The sequence below is a fragment of the Phalaenopsis equestris genome, unplaced genomic scaffold (genome assembly GCF_001263595.1).
Source record: "Phalaenopsis equestris unplaced genomic scaffold, ASM126359v1 Scaffold000990, whole genome shotgun sequence".
Classification (NCBI taxonomy): domain Eukaryota; kingdom Viridiplantae; phylum Streptophyta; class Magnoliopsida; order Asparagales; family Orchidaceae; genus Phalaenopsis; species Phalaenopsis equestris.
In genome coordinates, this window is record NW_018165429.1 from 278,152 (window position 1) to 293,525 (window position 15,374).

Genomic DNA, 15,374 nt, shown 5'->3' on the forward strand with positions numbered 1-15,374 from the left:
GTAGTTAAGAAAAATGAAATTTGTTAAGAAAAATGAAATTTGGAATATTTGGAATACTTTGAAAATTTTTGGGATTTTTTGGAATTTTTTGAATTTTAGGCTAAGGAGGGGTATTTTGGTAATTTGGCAATTTTTGGTGATTTTGGGTAAAAGGTTTGAAATGATTTTTGAACAAGTTTAGGTATTTTGGATAAATTTGGGAATTTTGACCAATTTTAGGGTTTGAAGTGTACTTAGGTAATTTGGGTAGGTTTAAGGACAAAAGGCCTGGTTGAGTATTTTGGGTAAAATTGAGGAACTAACCATCAAAAGTAAGCCATGGACCAATGGAAACCCCATTTGGGTCTTCTATGTACTGGTCTTAGCTAAACCCTAGCCTAAGGCTAGTAGGTTTAGGGGACCATCTACATGAGTTTCCCAAAGGCTCAAGGGACTAAAGTTAGAAAATTCTGGGTTTAGGGTAGTGAGTGATTGTGAGTGAAGTGAGTGCTTTAGCTCTATACCAACACCCAAAGTCAACCCTAAGGTCAAATAGCCCTATAGGAACTCTCCTTGAGCTCCCCCATAATGACCCCACATACGAAGTACTAGAGGTTAGGACCAATATGTGGATCTTCAAGTTGAGTGAAGAGAGTTTAGAATTTCTAATGGTGAGGGTGCCCTTTTGTAGTTCTCTAAGAATAGTCAATAAGAAGTTCTATGGCTAGACCTTAGGATACTAAAGAGAAAGACTAAATATCAACCAAAATTGAGGTCAACAAATGGACCCCCAATAGGTGTGTTGTGTTGGGCAAAGCACACCACGCGTATTGGTGTTGACCGACGAGATCAACATAACCAATACAAACTCCTAAGTCAAGAGACATAGAAGGAGTGTAGAGTTGTTTATGCTATTTGTTTCCGCTAGGGAATATATCAGGTGAATATTTGATCAAAGTCAACAAGTATGGACTCTCACTGGGGATTGAAGAGTGGATTTTGAGTTATGAGATTTCAGGAATTTATAGAGGATGGGATACAGTGTGTAAGTGCTGACCCCGGGGGGATTTAAAATTCAGGTATCAATTTCAGAAGAGAGTCAGAAGTTTGGGACTGACCATGAAAAGAGAGGAATCAGAAGTTAGGGGCTAATCCAAGGATAAGGATTAAAAGTTAAGAATCAATCACAAGAGAGAGTGTCGAAAGGTAGGGACTGACCTCAAAAGGGTGAATCAGAAATTAGGGACTAATTTGAAAATGAGAATTAAAAGGTAAGGATCAATCTCAAAAGAGAGCGTCGGGAGGTAAGAACCGACCTCGAATGGGATGAATCAGAAGGTAGTGATTTATTTGAAATGAGAATTGATATGTAAGGGTCAATCTAAAAGGGACAATCAAAAAAAAAGAGCGTCAAAAGGTAAGGACCGACCTCGAAAGGAGTGAATCAAAAAGTAGTGGTTGATTCTAAGACAAGAATTGACAGGTAAGGATAAATCTCAAAAAGAGAGCATCGGAAGGTAAGGACCGAACTTGAAAGCGGTGAATCAGAAGGTAGTGGCAGATTCTAAGATGAGAATTGACATGAATCTCAAAAAGAGAGCGTGGGAAGGTAAGGACCGACCACGAAAAAGGTGAATTAGAAGATAGTGGCTAATTCTAAGATGAGAATTGACAGGTAAGGGTCAATCTCAAAAAGAGAGCGTCGGAAGATAAGGACCGACCTCAAAAGGAGTGAATCAAAAGGTTGTGACCGATTTGAAGATGAGAATTGATAGGTAAGGTTCAATCTCAAAAAGAGAGTGTCATAAGGTAAGAACCGCCCTCAAAAGGGGTGAATCAGAAGGTAGTGGCTGATTCTAAGATGAGAATTGATAGGTAAGGGTCAATCTCAAAAAGAGAGCATTGGAAAGGTCAAACTCAAAAGGGGTGAATCATAAGGTAAAGACCGACCAAAAATAGAACATCAAAAGGTAATGACCGACCTCAAAAGGGGTGAATTAGAAGGTAGTGATTGATTCGGAATGAGAATTGACAGGTAAGGGTCAATCTCAAAAGAGATCGTCGGAAGGTAAGAACCAACCTTGAAGGTAATGAATCAGAAGGTAGTGACTAATTTGAAATGAGAATTGACGGGTAAAGGTTAATCTCAAAAGAGAGCGTCAAAAGATAAGGACCGACCTCGAAGGTAATGAATAAGAAGGTAGTGACTGATTCAAAATGAGAATTGACAGGTAAGGGTCAATCTCAAAAGAGAGCGTCGGAAGGTAAGGACCGACTTTGAAAGGGGTGAATCAGAAGGTAGTGACTGATTCGAAATGAGAATTCACAAGTAAGGGTTAATGTCAAAAGAGAGCGTTGGAAGGTAAGGATTGACCTCAAAGGGGGTGAATCAAAAGGTAGTGACTGATTTGAAATGAGAATTGACAGGTAAGGGTCAATCTCAAAAGAGAGCGTCAAAAGGTAAGGACCAACCGTGAAGGTAATGAATCAGAAGGTAGTGACTGATTCAAAATGAGAACTGACAGCTAAGGGTCAATCTCAAAAGAGAGAATCGGAAGGTAAGGACCGACCTCGAAGGTAATGAACCAATAAAAAATGAGAATTGAACGGTAAAGATCAATCTTAAAAGAGAGTGTCGGAAGGTAAGGACCGACCTCAAAAGCAATGAATCATAAATTAGGGACTGATTCAAAAATGAGAATTGAAAGTTAAGGATCAATCCTAAAAGAGAGTGTCAAAAGCTAAGGACTGAACTCAAAAGTAGTGAATCAGAAATTTGGGATTGATTTCAAAATGAGAATTGACAAGTAAGGGTCAATCTCAAAAGAGAGCATTGAAAGGTAAGGAGTGACCTCAAAGGTAATGAATCAGAAGGTAGTGACTGATTCAAAATGAGAATTGACAGGTAAGGGTAAATCTCAAAAGATTGCGTCGGAAGGTAAGGACCGACCTCAAAGATAATGAATCAGAAGGTAGTGATCTATTCGATATGAGACTTGATAGGTAAGGGTCAATCTCAAAAGAGAGTGTCGGAAGGTAAGGACCAACCTTGAAGGTAATGAATCAGAAGGTATTGACTTATTCGTAATGAGGATTCTATAGAGTTTGTAGTGTTTAATTCAAAGGCATGTGTCGTGCGTAAAGGTTGACATTGTTGAAGAGGATTTGTGGAAATTTGCAAGTTTTTTTTTGTGCAGTGAAATTTTGCGAGGATGTGAAGAGAGTTAGTGTAGACAAAGATAGTTGTGTCGCGTGAGCAAATATAGTTGTGTGAATTAGTGCAGATAAAGATAGTTGTGTTGCACGAGCAAAGAGTAAGAGAGAATCCACTCAATAGAATCCACTCAATAAATTTGTTTTCTTTTCTTGTTGTTTTTATCACATTTAATTTTCAAAAATATGTTTTTCAAATTTTAGTTTTAGTTGGTTGATTTTTCAAAAAGAGATTTTTTTATTTAAATTTATCATAATTTATATTCTTTTCGTCATTTTTTATTTGAAAGTTTTCTTTTTTTATCATTAAATGTTTGTTGTTTTATTCTTCATTCATTGTAGTTGCGAACCAACGCATGGTCCAATGGCTTTTATCCATTGCGCTGAGGAGTGCAATTGAACAATCAGACGAATTTTCTGAAAGGAATTTCATTAATCTGCTTCAATAAAATGTTGCAGGTTAAAAATAGGCCAATGCCTCAGAAAGAGTACAATATGCAAACTGCATGAAGGTACATCCGGAATGTGCCATGTCAAGTACATATCATGGACTGAACATGTCTGATACATATCATATATGTAATGTAGTATAGAAGAAAGAGAAACCCTTTGAATATCTATCCCCTTGCGTAGTGAGCTCGTGATCAAGCTCACTCTCTGAGCCACGTTCCAGGACAAGAGTTCCCTTCACATACGCCTAGAGGTGCAACCTTCTCATAGCTCATATGGCAGCAGTTCTTCGAGTTCAGAATCCGGCTGAAAGCCAATTGGTATTTTGTTGTTGTTCATCCGTCAGAAAGTCACAGACACCCTACGGTGTTCTACTCCGGGAATGCAGTGCTTGGAAACGTCTGCACCGTTGCCTTTTAGAACAAGCACTGAACCAACTGGTGAAGAATCTCTATTGATCCTTTGAATTCTCTGGGGCTAATGACATCAATTTCTGTTCCGAATAAGATGTTACTCTTGCTCATCAACTAGACCGTACAGAAAGGTCTCACAAAATCATGGTGATCAATGTGAGGAGGTATGCAGTCTCCCTCATCATATATATTGATGATGCAGCTGTATGGAATGCAGTCAACTGGAAACATATTCCATCGGACAATTCTTTTAATCATCCATTTGATCATTGGGGGCAGCGGACCCACTTGATCATACCTGAGAATCCTGGGAGGATTTCCTTGCCTATCGTTCGTGAAATTGTAGAAGCATCCATATTGTATTGTAATCCTTCCCTTTCCTCTCATCCATTTCCTTGGCTCAAAGTAGGTCCTTTCCATGAGCAAGCCTGCTCAACCTCTGTCTCTTAAGTCAAAGATACAATTCAGAATGCTTTGTTCATCTTTTTCTGAAAAGACACTGGTATACAACTCCAGTCCTTCCAATATATTCACGAGTTCTCCACAGACTTATTCGTAGAACTCAAAGCTTCTTCTGTTGACTTTGCTGATTTTAAAATACTATGTTGTGTTGAGGACAGGCGGTTGGAGCAGACATTCCCTCATTTCACCTCATTTCATTGTTTCATTGTTGACAGGAATCCAGACTGGTGTCGGTGTTACCTCTAACGGGATGTATGACTCGGCGTCCATCGGAACATACAACTCAGTATACCGTGGGTCATATTGTCTTATACTTATTGGGACGTATGCCCCCTCCATCTGGCAATTACTGGTTCTTATACTTATTGGGACGTATGCCCCCTCCATCTGGAAATTACTGGTTTGAGATTGATCTTCATTAGAGGCATATTCTTCAAGACTGTTGAAATGCTCCAAGTGCAGGACATTACAGTCCAAACATTTGACAAAAGCTTCTGTAGCTGACACTTGTGGCGGTATTTCAATGTTACAAGTAGGGCAACCCGTGCAAAGGTCATCAAAGGCTGACGGTACTTCTGGCTCTTGAATATAACCAGGCTCCTCATCTGTGGTGGGCAGTCTGGAAGAAGTTTTCTTCATATCTGGTTCATATAAGTGTCCCTCTGAAATGGGGACAAGTTGGTTCTTTATTTGTTGTTAATGTCTCTTTTCTTCTCTCAAGAGAGCTTTGTTATGACGGTTCGCATTTCTCCGTCTCCGTTGAGTCCTCCGTCGCGAAGCGAACGGTATCCTACCGTTGTTAGCAACAACCAAGTTTCCAACTGGAGTGGCTATTATGGATGGTAGATGGTTGGCTCCTTCCATGGGATCATGTTGTCTTATCACCTCTTTCCCCTTCAGCGAGGGATTGCTATTGGATCTGAATTTCAGAAGTGAGGGCAGTCCCTCCTTTTCTTGTCCGCTGACTACATCTATTAGAGGACCTTCATAGCCCATGTTAATTTCATTGAATTCCATGTCAAAGTCAATAATGCCACCTTATGGTGCCATCTCCTCATTAAGCGATAGGTTTCAGCCATCCTTGAAGGCAAAGATCAGCTTCTGACCAGACATTTTTCTGCAGACGACCGAAAAAACATCAGTGAGCTGAAACTTAGCATGAACAAGAACAAAATAGAGTTTCTTAATTAGAGGAAATTTTAATTTATTTTGATGAAGAATTTATTTATTTATGTATTTATTTTGTTTAATTTAGTAGAATATCCAATTTAAAGGTAGAAAAGAGAAAATTAAAGTGCGTAATTTTCAAAAATTTTCATTATGTTGAGGTTAATCTCATTTTTAATTATGTTGAGGTTAATCTCATTACAAAATTTTTGGACCCGGTCACAGACATTTGGCCAAACGGATAACCTCAGAACAATCAACAGAACAATCAAAGTCTTACAATTTTCAAATCAAGCGGCGATAAGCAACATTAAGTTGTGTAGTATGTTTTCAGGTATCGTCTGTTCATTGGCAGCATGGGTCTTTCACCCCGGAAATCTACTAATTGGTAGGCTCCTCCTGTGTAGACCTTTTCAACTACAAGTGGTCCCTCCCAAGTTGGCTCAAATTTTCCACCCATCTTGTGACATGTAAGAATATGCCTTTTGAGCATGATGACGAGGTCACCAACTTTAAATGTCCTTGGGCAGACCAATTTATCATGAGCTTGCACCATCTTTTCCTAGTAAAGCTCCAAATGTTGTTGTGCTTCAAGCCATTTTCCTTCAAGATTCTCTAGTTCTTCAAGTCTGAGCTTTACGCTTTCCTCTGTTGTAATTTGATTTGCGACTACGACTCTGAGAGACGGCGTCTGAATTTCTAGTGGAAGTACAGCTTCGGACCCGTACACGAGCATGTAAGGGCATGTAAGGTGTACACTGAGTGACACTGAGTGAGAGTCCTGAATGTTGTCTGGTAGGCCCACAAAGCTTCTAGCAACTTGTTGTGCCAATCTCTTTTATTTTCATTGAGTGTTCTCTTCAAAATCTATACTAATTTCTTGTTGAAGGCCTCAGCCAATCCATTTTCTCTGTGAAAGTAAATTGTAGAGTATCTCCAATGTCTTTTGACGAAATTGTTGATTTTTGTACTTTTGAATGTTGTCCCGTTGTTGGAGATTACTTTGCACGGTACACGGAAACGGTAGAAGATTTGGCTTTTAAGGAATTAGAGGACATGCTGCGTTGTAACCTATCGTAGCGGTACAACCTCTATCCGTTTAGAGAAGTAGTCTGTAGCGGCGAGAATAAACCTGTGTCCTTTAGAAGATGGAGGGTCTATCGGACCTATTATGTCCATGCCCCAACAATGGAATGGCCACGAAGCAACAGTTGGGTGTAGCACATTCGGAGGTTAGTGCAAGTCCACCCCATGCACTTGGCACTGGTCACATTTTCTGGTTTTATCCATGTAGTCGGACATCATTGCTGGCCAATAATATCCGAGTCTCTTGATCTTTAGTTTCATCTTCAACCCTGACTGGTGAGCGCTACACAATTCAACATGTACTTCTTTGACAATATTTTGTGCTTCAGCTTTGCTTAGGCATCGTAGCCACATCTGGTCGAATGATCTTCTGTAGAGGACACCACTAAACAAGGCGTATGACATAGCCCTTTTTGTAATGTGATGTGCCTCAGATTTATTTTCTGGCAACTTTTGAGTATGCAAATATTCTATTAATGGCTTGCGCCAATCTTTGTTGATATCTGCAACTAAAATCGTTGTTTCCTATTTTTCAAGCTTGTGTAGAGTGTTGCGGTTGATTTGAGACAGAACTTGTCTTCCTTGTACTGTGATTTCAATGGAATCCTCTAAGGGACATGTCGATTCTTTAGCGAGTTTTGCTAGTGCATCATCATGGGCATTTTCTCCCCGAGGAATCCGATAGAAAGTCACATGGGAATCTGTTCCAGTAGCTTCATCTCATATCAGTGGTATTCTGCTAGTCTTGATTTCAAAATTTTATATTGTCCGGCGACTTGCTGGATGACAAGTTGAGAGTCATTGTAGATGGCAATGTTTGTTATATCCATTGAGACTGCCAACTCCAATCCGATGATTAAATCTTCATACTCTATTTCGTTGTTGGTGCACAGCTCAGTCAGTTGGTACGAGAACCTCAATATACCTTTATCTAGCGTGATAAAGATCAAACTGATCCCTGCTTTGCCTTGTATAATTGTGCCTGAGCCTTTTTCTTTTCTGGCTAATGAAGCACCATCAAAGTACATTTCGCAGCATTGTGCACTGGAGAATTCCAGTTGTAGTACTTGTTCATCTGGTAGTTCGTCTTTGAGAGGGGACCCAGCTGGTAGTGGGTGTGCAGCGAGAAAGTTTGCTAAAATTTGTCCCTTGATAGCACAGAGGGGAACATAAGTTATATCAAATTGCAATAAAATCATTGACCATCTTGCTAGAAGTCCGAAGAGTGTTGGTCGGGTCATCAAATATTGCAACAGATTAATTTTCAAGAATAGGGTAATTTTATAAGAAAGCATGTAATGCCTAAGCTTTTGGGCGACAAAAATTAATGCAAGACAATGCTTCTCAATAAGTGGATAGCTCATCTCCGTCGGTATTAGATGATGACTTAAGTAGTAGAGTGCATTTTCTTTGCCCTCATCATTAACTTGGGCTAAGAGGGCTCCAAGAGAGTCGTCTAAAGCCGCGGTATAAAGTATTAAAGGTTTCCCTGGGATAGGGTCTGCCAAAACAGGAGGTGTCATTAAATATTGTTTAACGTCCTTGAAGACCCGCTGGAATTTCTCTTCCTAAATGAATTTATCATCCTTTTTAATTAATGTCGATAAGGGCTGACACCTACCCGAGAGATTAGAAATAAAGCGTCTCAGATATGCCAACTTCCTCTTGAAGGAACGTAGTTGTTTCAAAGTTTTAGGATAAGGCATTTCTAAGATGGCTTTAATCTTGTTCGAGTCGATCTCGATTCCCCGATGACGGACAACGAATCCTAGAAATTTCCTGGAGGTAACGCCAAAGGCGCACTTTAAGGGATTCATTTTAAGTTCATATCATCGTAACCGTTCAAATACGATTCTCAAATTGTACAAATGATCTATTTTTCGTTTACTTTTCAAATCATTCAAGTAGCATTCTACTTGATTGTGAATGAGGTCATCAAAAATCTTTGTCATTGCTTGTTGATATGTTGCTCCAGCGTCTTTAACCCAAATGGCATCACTCTATAGTAGAAAATCCCAATAAGCATTCTGAAGGTTGTGAGGGCTGCATCTTCAAGAACCATCTTGATTTGGTTGTACACCGATGATCCATCCATGAAGGAGAAAATTTCATGTGTAGAAGGGATATCCTCCATCATTTCTGGTATTGGTTGTGGAAACTCGTCTTTCGGACATGCTTTATTTAGATCTCTAAAATCAACACAAACACGTATCAATCCATTTTTCTTCTTGAATGGAACAATGTTAGCTAACCATGAGGGGTATTGCTCTTCCCGCACAAAGTTAGCGTCTATTAATTTCTTCACCTCAACTATGATTTGTTGTTCTATTTCGAGGCACATTCGTTTGGGGGCTTGTTTTACAAAAGTAATATCTTTGTCCACCCTGAGTTTATGAACTACTACTTCTACTAAGAATCTTGGCATTTCATCATAACTCCAGACTCCAGTTTCATCATAACTCCAGGCGAAGCAATCTTTGAATTCTATTAATAGTTTGATCAATTCTGAAGATTCTTCATCGTTGAGTAAAGAACTTATAAAGGCAGGTCGAGGTTGTTCTTCAGTCCCGAGGATAATTTCCTTTAACTCATTGATAGTTGACCTGATTTCCTCCTCAAATTCTGGCGAACAAATTCTGGCGAAGCATCCCATCCTCTATTGGTTGATCATTAGAGTCATCCTTTATATCGATGCAATCCTCTCCTAATTCATTAGTAACAACCATATGAAATTCTGAATCATCGACTGGTCCCACTGTACCAAATCTAATACCCTCTTTTGAGTTTGGAGTTTGACTTTTAACATTCCATAATTTTTAAAAAAGTTGTAGTTTCCCTTTTGGCAATTGCTTTGGCAAATGTCCCTGTTGAATTAACTTTCGTACATAAGGCAAAAAGTAACCACCAAGCAATTCCATTAATTTGTTAGGCTCATCATCCAAATTTACATGATTTTCAAGATTAGTAGAGCTAGAAGCACAGTAAAATTTGATGTAAAATTTGATTAAATTTGATTGGCTTTTAACCAACACTACGGACTTCCTTGACCTCTAAACTCTCGACCTTTTGAGGGAGGATCGGAGTAAGGGTCAAAGTATTCACATAGTGATTTATCCGATCATATATTATTTCATATTCACTTTTCTCTATATATTTTAAGGATATCTCGTACTGAGGTTTCTTCTATTTTTTCATCATTATTTCTTCTTCAAAACTGTCTTCATCACCAATGTTGATGGTTGGCCTAGTCTGTTCAATGATTAGGTTAGTTCTTGCTCGTCTACGTCCCCGGCCTCAACCTCGGGTGCGCGAACCAAAAGAAGCTCAACTAATTTGATGTGGAAGGGTGGCGAAAGATCGTTGAAGCGAAGTTGAATGGCCTCCTTTTTGTGAGTTTTTTGAATCTTCATTTTTATTTGTCACAATCTTGTGCGAGAAGACAGTTTTCTTTGGTGGCACTTAGTAGGCAACATCTTCATGAATACCGACTTCATGAATTGAAAATGGTTGTAAATCTCCTTTGATGCAGTATTCTTGTCCTTCTTTGCAGTATTTGATACACTGGTGTAGAGATTATATAGCCATGTTGTGTTCATGAATCCACGATCGACCAAGTAGAGCGTTAAAATTGGTCTCAAAGTCGATGATATGAAATTTGATAGTTGTTGCTAGTTCTCCAACCTTCATAAGCAGTGCAATGGATCCAAGGGCTCTTTCTCCCTTTTGGTTGAATCCTCTTAGCATCATTTTTTCGGTCGTAATCTCTTGGGATTCGATGTCCAAATAGGCCAATGTCCGTAGGCTCATCAAGTTGAGAGATGCTCCTGGATCAACCAGAACTCTAGATAATACAAATCTGTCGATGTTGACGGAGTTGTAGAGTTTTCAATTGTGGTTGGTGGTACCAAGTAGCAAATCTTCATCTGTGAAGGTTAACCCTAATTGTTCTTTCAACGAGCAAACTTCATCTAAGGATGTGCTTGCCAACTGAGCTCGGCAAATCTCTGGGTCAAGCAAAGCTGTAACCAGAAATTTCTCTCATCTTTTTTTATAGGATTAGAGCAATGTAGATACTTAAATTGGTCGAGAACGCAACTTCCTAAGATGAGCTAGCACGTTGTAATCCAATTTGTATGGTCCTCCAATTTTTCCTTGGTCATGTGTTTCTTCCACTGGTGGAGGTGGAGGTAGTTCTTCTTGAGTTACTATCTGTTTTCCTTTGTTTGTAGGAGTTATCCTTGGGGACAATACTTTCCCGTTCTTAAGTTTATTTCTGTAATCTCTTCTTCTTGAGGTATCATTGTTGAATCTTCCTATATTTCTTCTTCGTTGGAAAGATCTAAGTTGAGGGCGAGTGGTGTGTCATGGTGTTCAAGGATTGGCTCCTCGCTCCCGGTGCTGTCGTAAGCAGTATCGTTGATGTCCTCTTTGGTATCGTTAACTAGTTCATCAGATTCAAGTACAATTTGAGCATCATTTTAAGAATCGATATCAGAGTTAGATTGGTCATAATCGATTACATCATCATTAGAAACAGTTAAAACGTAGTCGAAATCACAATCATTATATTCATCAGCCCCCGTACCATCAATCCTCATGATGGCATTCTTCTTTTTCTTTGACTTTGATGACGATGGCCCTTGCGGTGATATCTTCATCTCGGGCCTGACGGGCTGAAGACTCTAAGTAGTAGTTTGCTTTGAAGCATTATGGATTTGTTTGAAGCATTAGTTTGCTTTGAAGCATTATGGATTTGATTTAACATCTTCTTGGATGATTTGCTCCAAACTGTATCCCATCCATCTTTTTTGGCATGTACAGAAAATTGTTTTGATGAATTCTGTATTTGGTTTAGGATCCTCTTAGGCTTGTTCCAAGTGGTACTCCATCCATCTTCTCTAGTTTACGGATCAATCGGAGAGATTGGCTTGGCCAAAATCATATTTATGGAACCTTTTTCAGGTTCTTTTAAATACTCTTTTGGGATGTTATATATCCTTCTTCGAGATTTTTCTCGAGCCAATCCTTAAAGATGAAACACTCTTCTATTATATGTCCCAGTAATCTATGATATGTGAAATAATTCGGTTCATAGTTTTTATCGACCTCTTCGAGTTTCTTTGGGTCTGGTAGTTTGAACTTGGACTTCTTCATCAAACTTCTGTATATTTTAGATACAGCTTCATCTTTGAAAGAGTACACCATTTTTTTTGTTCCACCAGAGATGTTCTTTTATTTTGAGATGATCCTTCGTGAGGCGGTCGTTGGTTAGACTGGCTATTTTGTTTTGGAGCCTGCTGTGATGAAGATTGACGAGGAGTTTTTGCATATATCTTTATCGGCTATTTTCCTTTATCAACAGTTGCGACTGTTTCGGATTTTTTTTCAAACACTCTGGTCGTTTTTGATTTCTCATGAGAATCCATATGTTTGATTTCTTCTTGAAGACTACTAGCCATACTGAGTAGCTTCTCAAAAAATTTGATGGTGAGTCCCTTGAGCATGAAAGTTACGGGTCCATGAATTCTTTTGAATAGGATCTCAATCACATGATGTTCCTGTAGCTGAGGTTCGCACTTCATGCTAAGGTTTCTCCACCTCAAAATGTAATCCACCAAAGTTTCGTTGGGCTTTTGTTTCACCATCATGAGTTCTCCTATGGAAACATGATGTTTCGCTCCGGCTAATCTCTTTATAAATAATTGTTCCAATTCAGTGAATGTCTTAACCGATTCGTTGGGCAAACTGGCATACCAATCAAAAGCAACTCCTGATAGGCTGCTGATGAATTATTGACAGAGTAAAGCTTTGTTATTTCTTGTATTGCCATAATTGGCTCAGAAGTGTGCTAGGTGCTGTCTGAGATTTTTGATGCCATCAAATATCTTAAAGTTTGGGAATACGAAACCCTTAGGGAAAGGTACAACATCGAACTCTTCCGGGTAAGTTCTACCTTTTATAATCAATGCATCACCCTTACATTGGGTTAAGGCATCACGAACTTGCTCGACCATCTGTTTGAATTCTTTCTCCGACATGGCGCTTGATGGAGAATCCTTCTTCCATTGCTCATCTCTGTTTGCTGAGACAACCTCTCTTCTTTCATCTGTAATGTGTATGATTTCTGGCTGGTTAATTTCTGGCGATGCTAGTTACAGTGCTTGTGACTGCCCTTGAATATTGGTCATAGTGGTCATGGAGGTGGACATCTCTTCTATCCTTTTCTCCAATAGGCTGACTTGCTCATCCCTTAGGAGGATAGCCCTGCGCAACTCATCTATAGCATTCTCTTCAATAAAAGGTTGAGCGTCGCGCGCAGATGCAGTGGCCCTGGTCTCGATAATATTGACACCCATGAAATCTTCTTTGAGGTAATCATTATAGTCAAAATTTTCATCATCATCATCAATGGAAACTCCATGTTCCCGAGCCAACTCAGAAATCTTGACTCTGATCTTTTCAAATTTTTCTTTGATTATTGATTCTTGGATCATCTTAAGATCTGGAGGACCCTGCTGGACATCCTCTACTTGTTCTTCCATCTAGCTGGCAATCGTTACGACAATGTTATATATTTTAGACCCTGACTTCATTCTATGATCTTGCCCAGCGGGTTTACTGAACTGTATCGGTGTAGCAACCTTGGGTATCTATACCTTCCTCTTTGACTATGATGTCTCAGGATGTATTGTCCTAGCAGAAACATCGGTATATCAAGAAGAAATATGCTCCCCACAGTGTATATCAGATACAACATCAGTTAACCTCTTTGTGTTTTTTTTTTAGGAATATCTTTGTGATGTGTGCTTGGTAGGATTTTCAGACCCAGTCTTGACTTTACTGGTCGACGGCCAGAGGTCCTGGTAGCAATGGAATCTGTGAATACTGTAGTAACAGTGGCGGTGTCATCCCTGTTTCCCAGGCGGAAGCAGACGGGAATGCGAGTGTGCAAGGGGGCAAATTTTCATTTGACTTTTGTTTGGCGGACTTGATGTCCCTTAAAATCTCTTCCTTCATTTGAGGGGATATTTCATGTCCCACTCATTTGAATAACTTACGGACTAAACAGCCCTCTTTGACAGCTAGTCTCTAAAAAACTAAGCTAAATCAAGTTATAAGGGTAGACTTTTTTTTCTCTCTATCCTATCCATGAAGTGATGGTAACGCAACAACAATCTTCTAGACACTCTCGTGTTTGTCGGTGTCTACTAGATGATGAAATCTGCTTCCTCGTAGTAGTGGATATATTTCTGGTAGTTCAAATTCCTCTTGGTGAGGCTCTTCCTTGATGGGTGTTTTCTCAAGAGCCTGAGCTTTAGCACCTTTCCGAATCCTACTGTTGCAATTTCTTTTTTGAGTTCAGGTTAGCAGTGCAGTCTTTGAACTTGATTCGATTTCAAACATTGAAGGTGGTGCAACTTTGAACTTGATTTGATTTCAAACATTGAAGGTGGTGCAGCTATTCCTTCTGTTGGATCCTCAACAATCATTGTTTCTTTTCATTTGGTAGCAGGAACAGTAGATTTGGCAGGCTCTCCGGTGGCAGTAGCAGTCTTAGCTTTCCTGCAAGAAGGGAAGTTCTGAAGACAGTTCAGGTTGAACTCAGCAGACGGCTCCTGAATTTTTGGAGTTGTAACTTTCAACACGACGAACGGAGCTTTTCTGAGATTGGCCTCGAGGTCTTTAAATCTGGCTTCGAACTTAATGGTGGGAGCAACGTTGCGGGCTTCATTGCTTGTTGAAAATTTGCATAAAAAGGTCCAAAAAAAGGTCAGCGTTGGGTAAGTCATTGCAGTAGCTTTAAAACATAAAGTTTTGGGGTTAGCTATATGACCAAAACCTTGTAATATTTAGTGCAAGAACTGAAAATTTATAGAGATTGATCTGTAGACCGGGTAAGTTTTAGTTTGTGGGAGTTTTAAAATTTTATACTAAAAAGGTAATTTGTTTTAATAAATATAATAAAATCTTAAAGCGCACGCAGCACAACACAATTTGATTTAATTTGCAAAATAGCAAATCAGATTTGGAAGGGAGAAGTGAAGTGTTTAGGACCCAGTGCAGGACCCATTTAGCAGCACACAATGCCCAGGTGGAACTAGTCCACCAACACACCTATTGGGGTCTGACCACACATGAAGATTAAAAAGTCCTTAATGGCCTCCTGAACCTCCCTGTTCAAAGGTGATTGAACAGATGGTCCTAAAGTCCAAAGAGTTTGTTGTACTTTCCTAAGGCAGAAATGGGTAAAGCATGTCAACAGAAGAAGGGTAATTTTGGTTCATAAGGGACATGAACGTATTACCAATGTATGAAGATAATTTTTCTTTGTTTAAATGGAGAGAGAAACTTTTCCCCAGCTGAGTCGTCAGAAGCTGTCGGCACTATTTTGGTTTGGAGAAATTACTCGTAAGAAGCTGTCAGTCATCAGAATCGATATCCTGTTGCCCGCTTCAGAAAGACATTTTAATGTTTAGAAAAATATGAAATCAAACTGACCCCATATTTTTCATAGTTTAAATGAAAAAGCACTATACCTCAAATCTTGTATCTATCCCGAAGGATAAACACAAGACTTGAGGAAGAGGCTCGATCAAATAAACT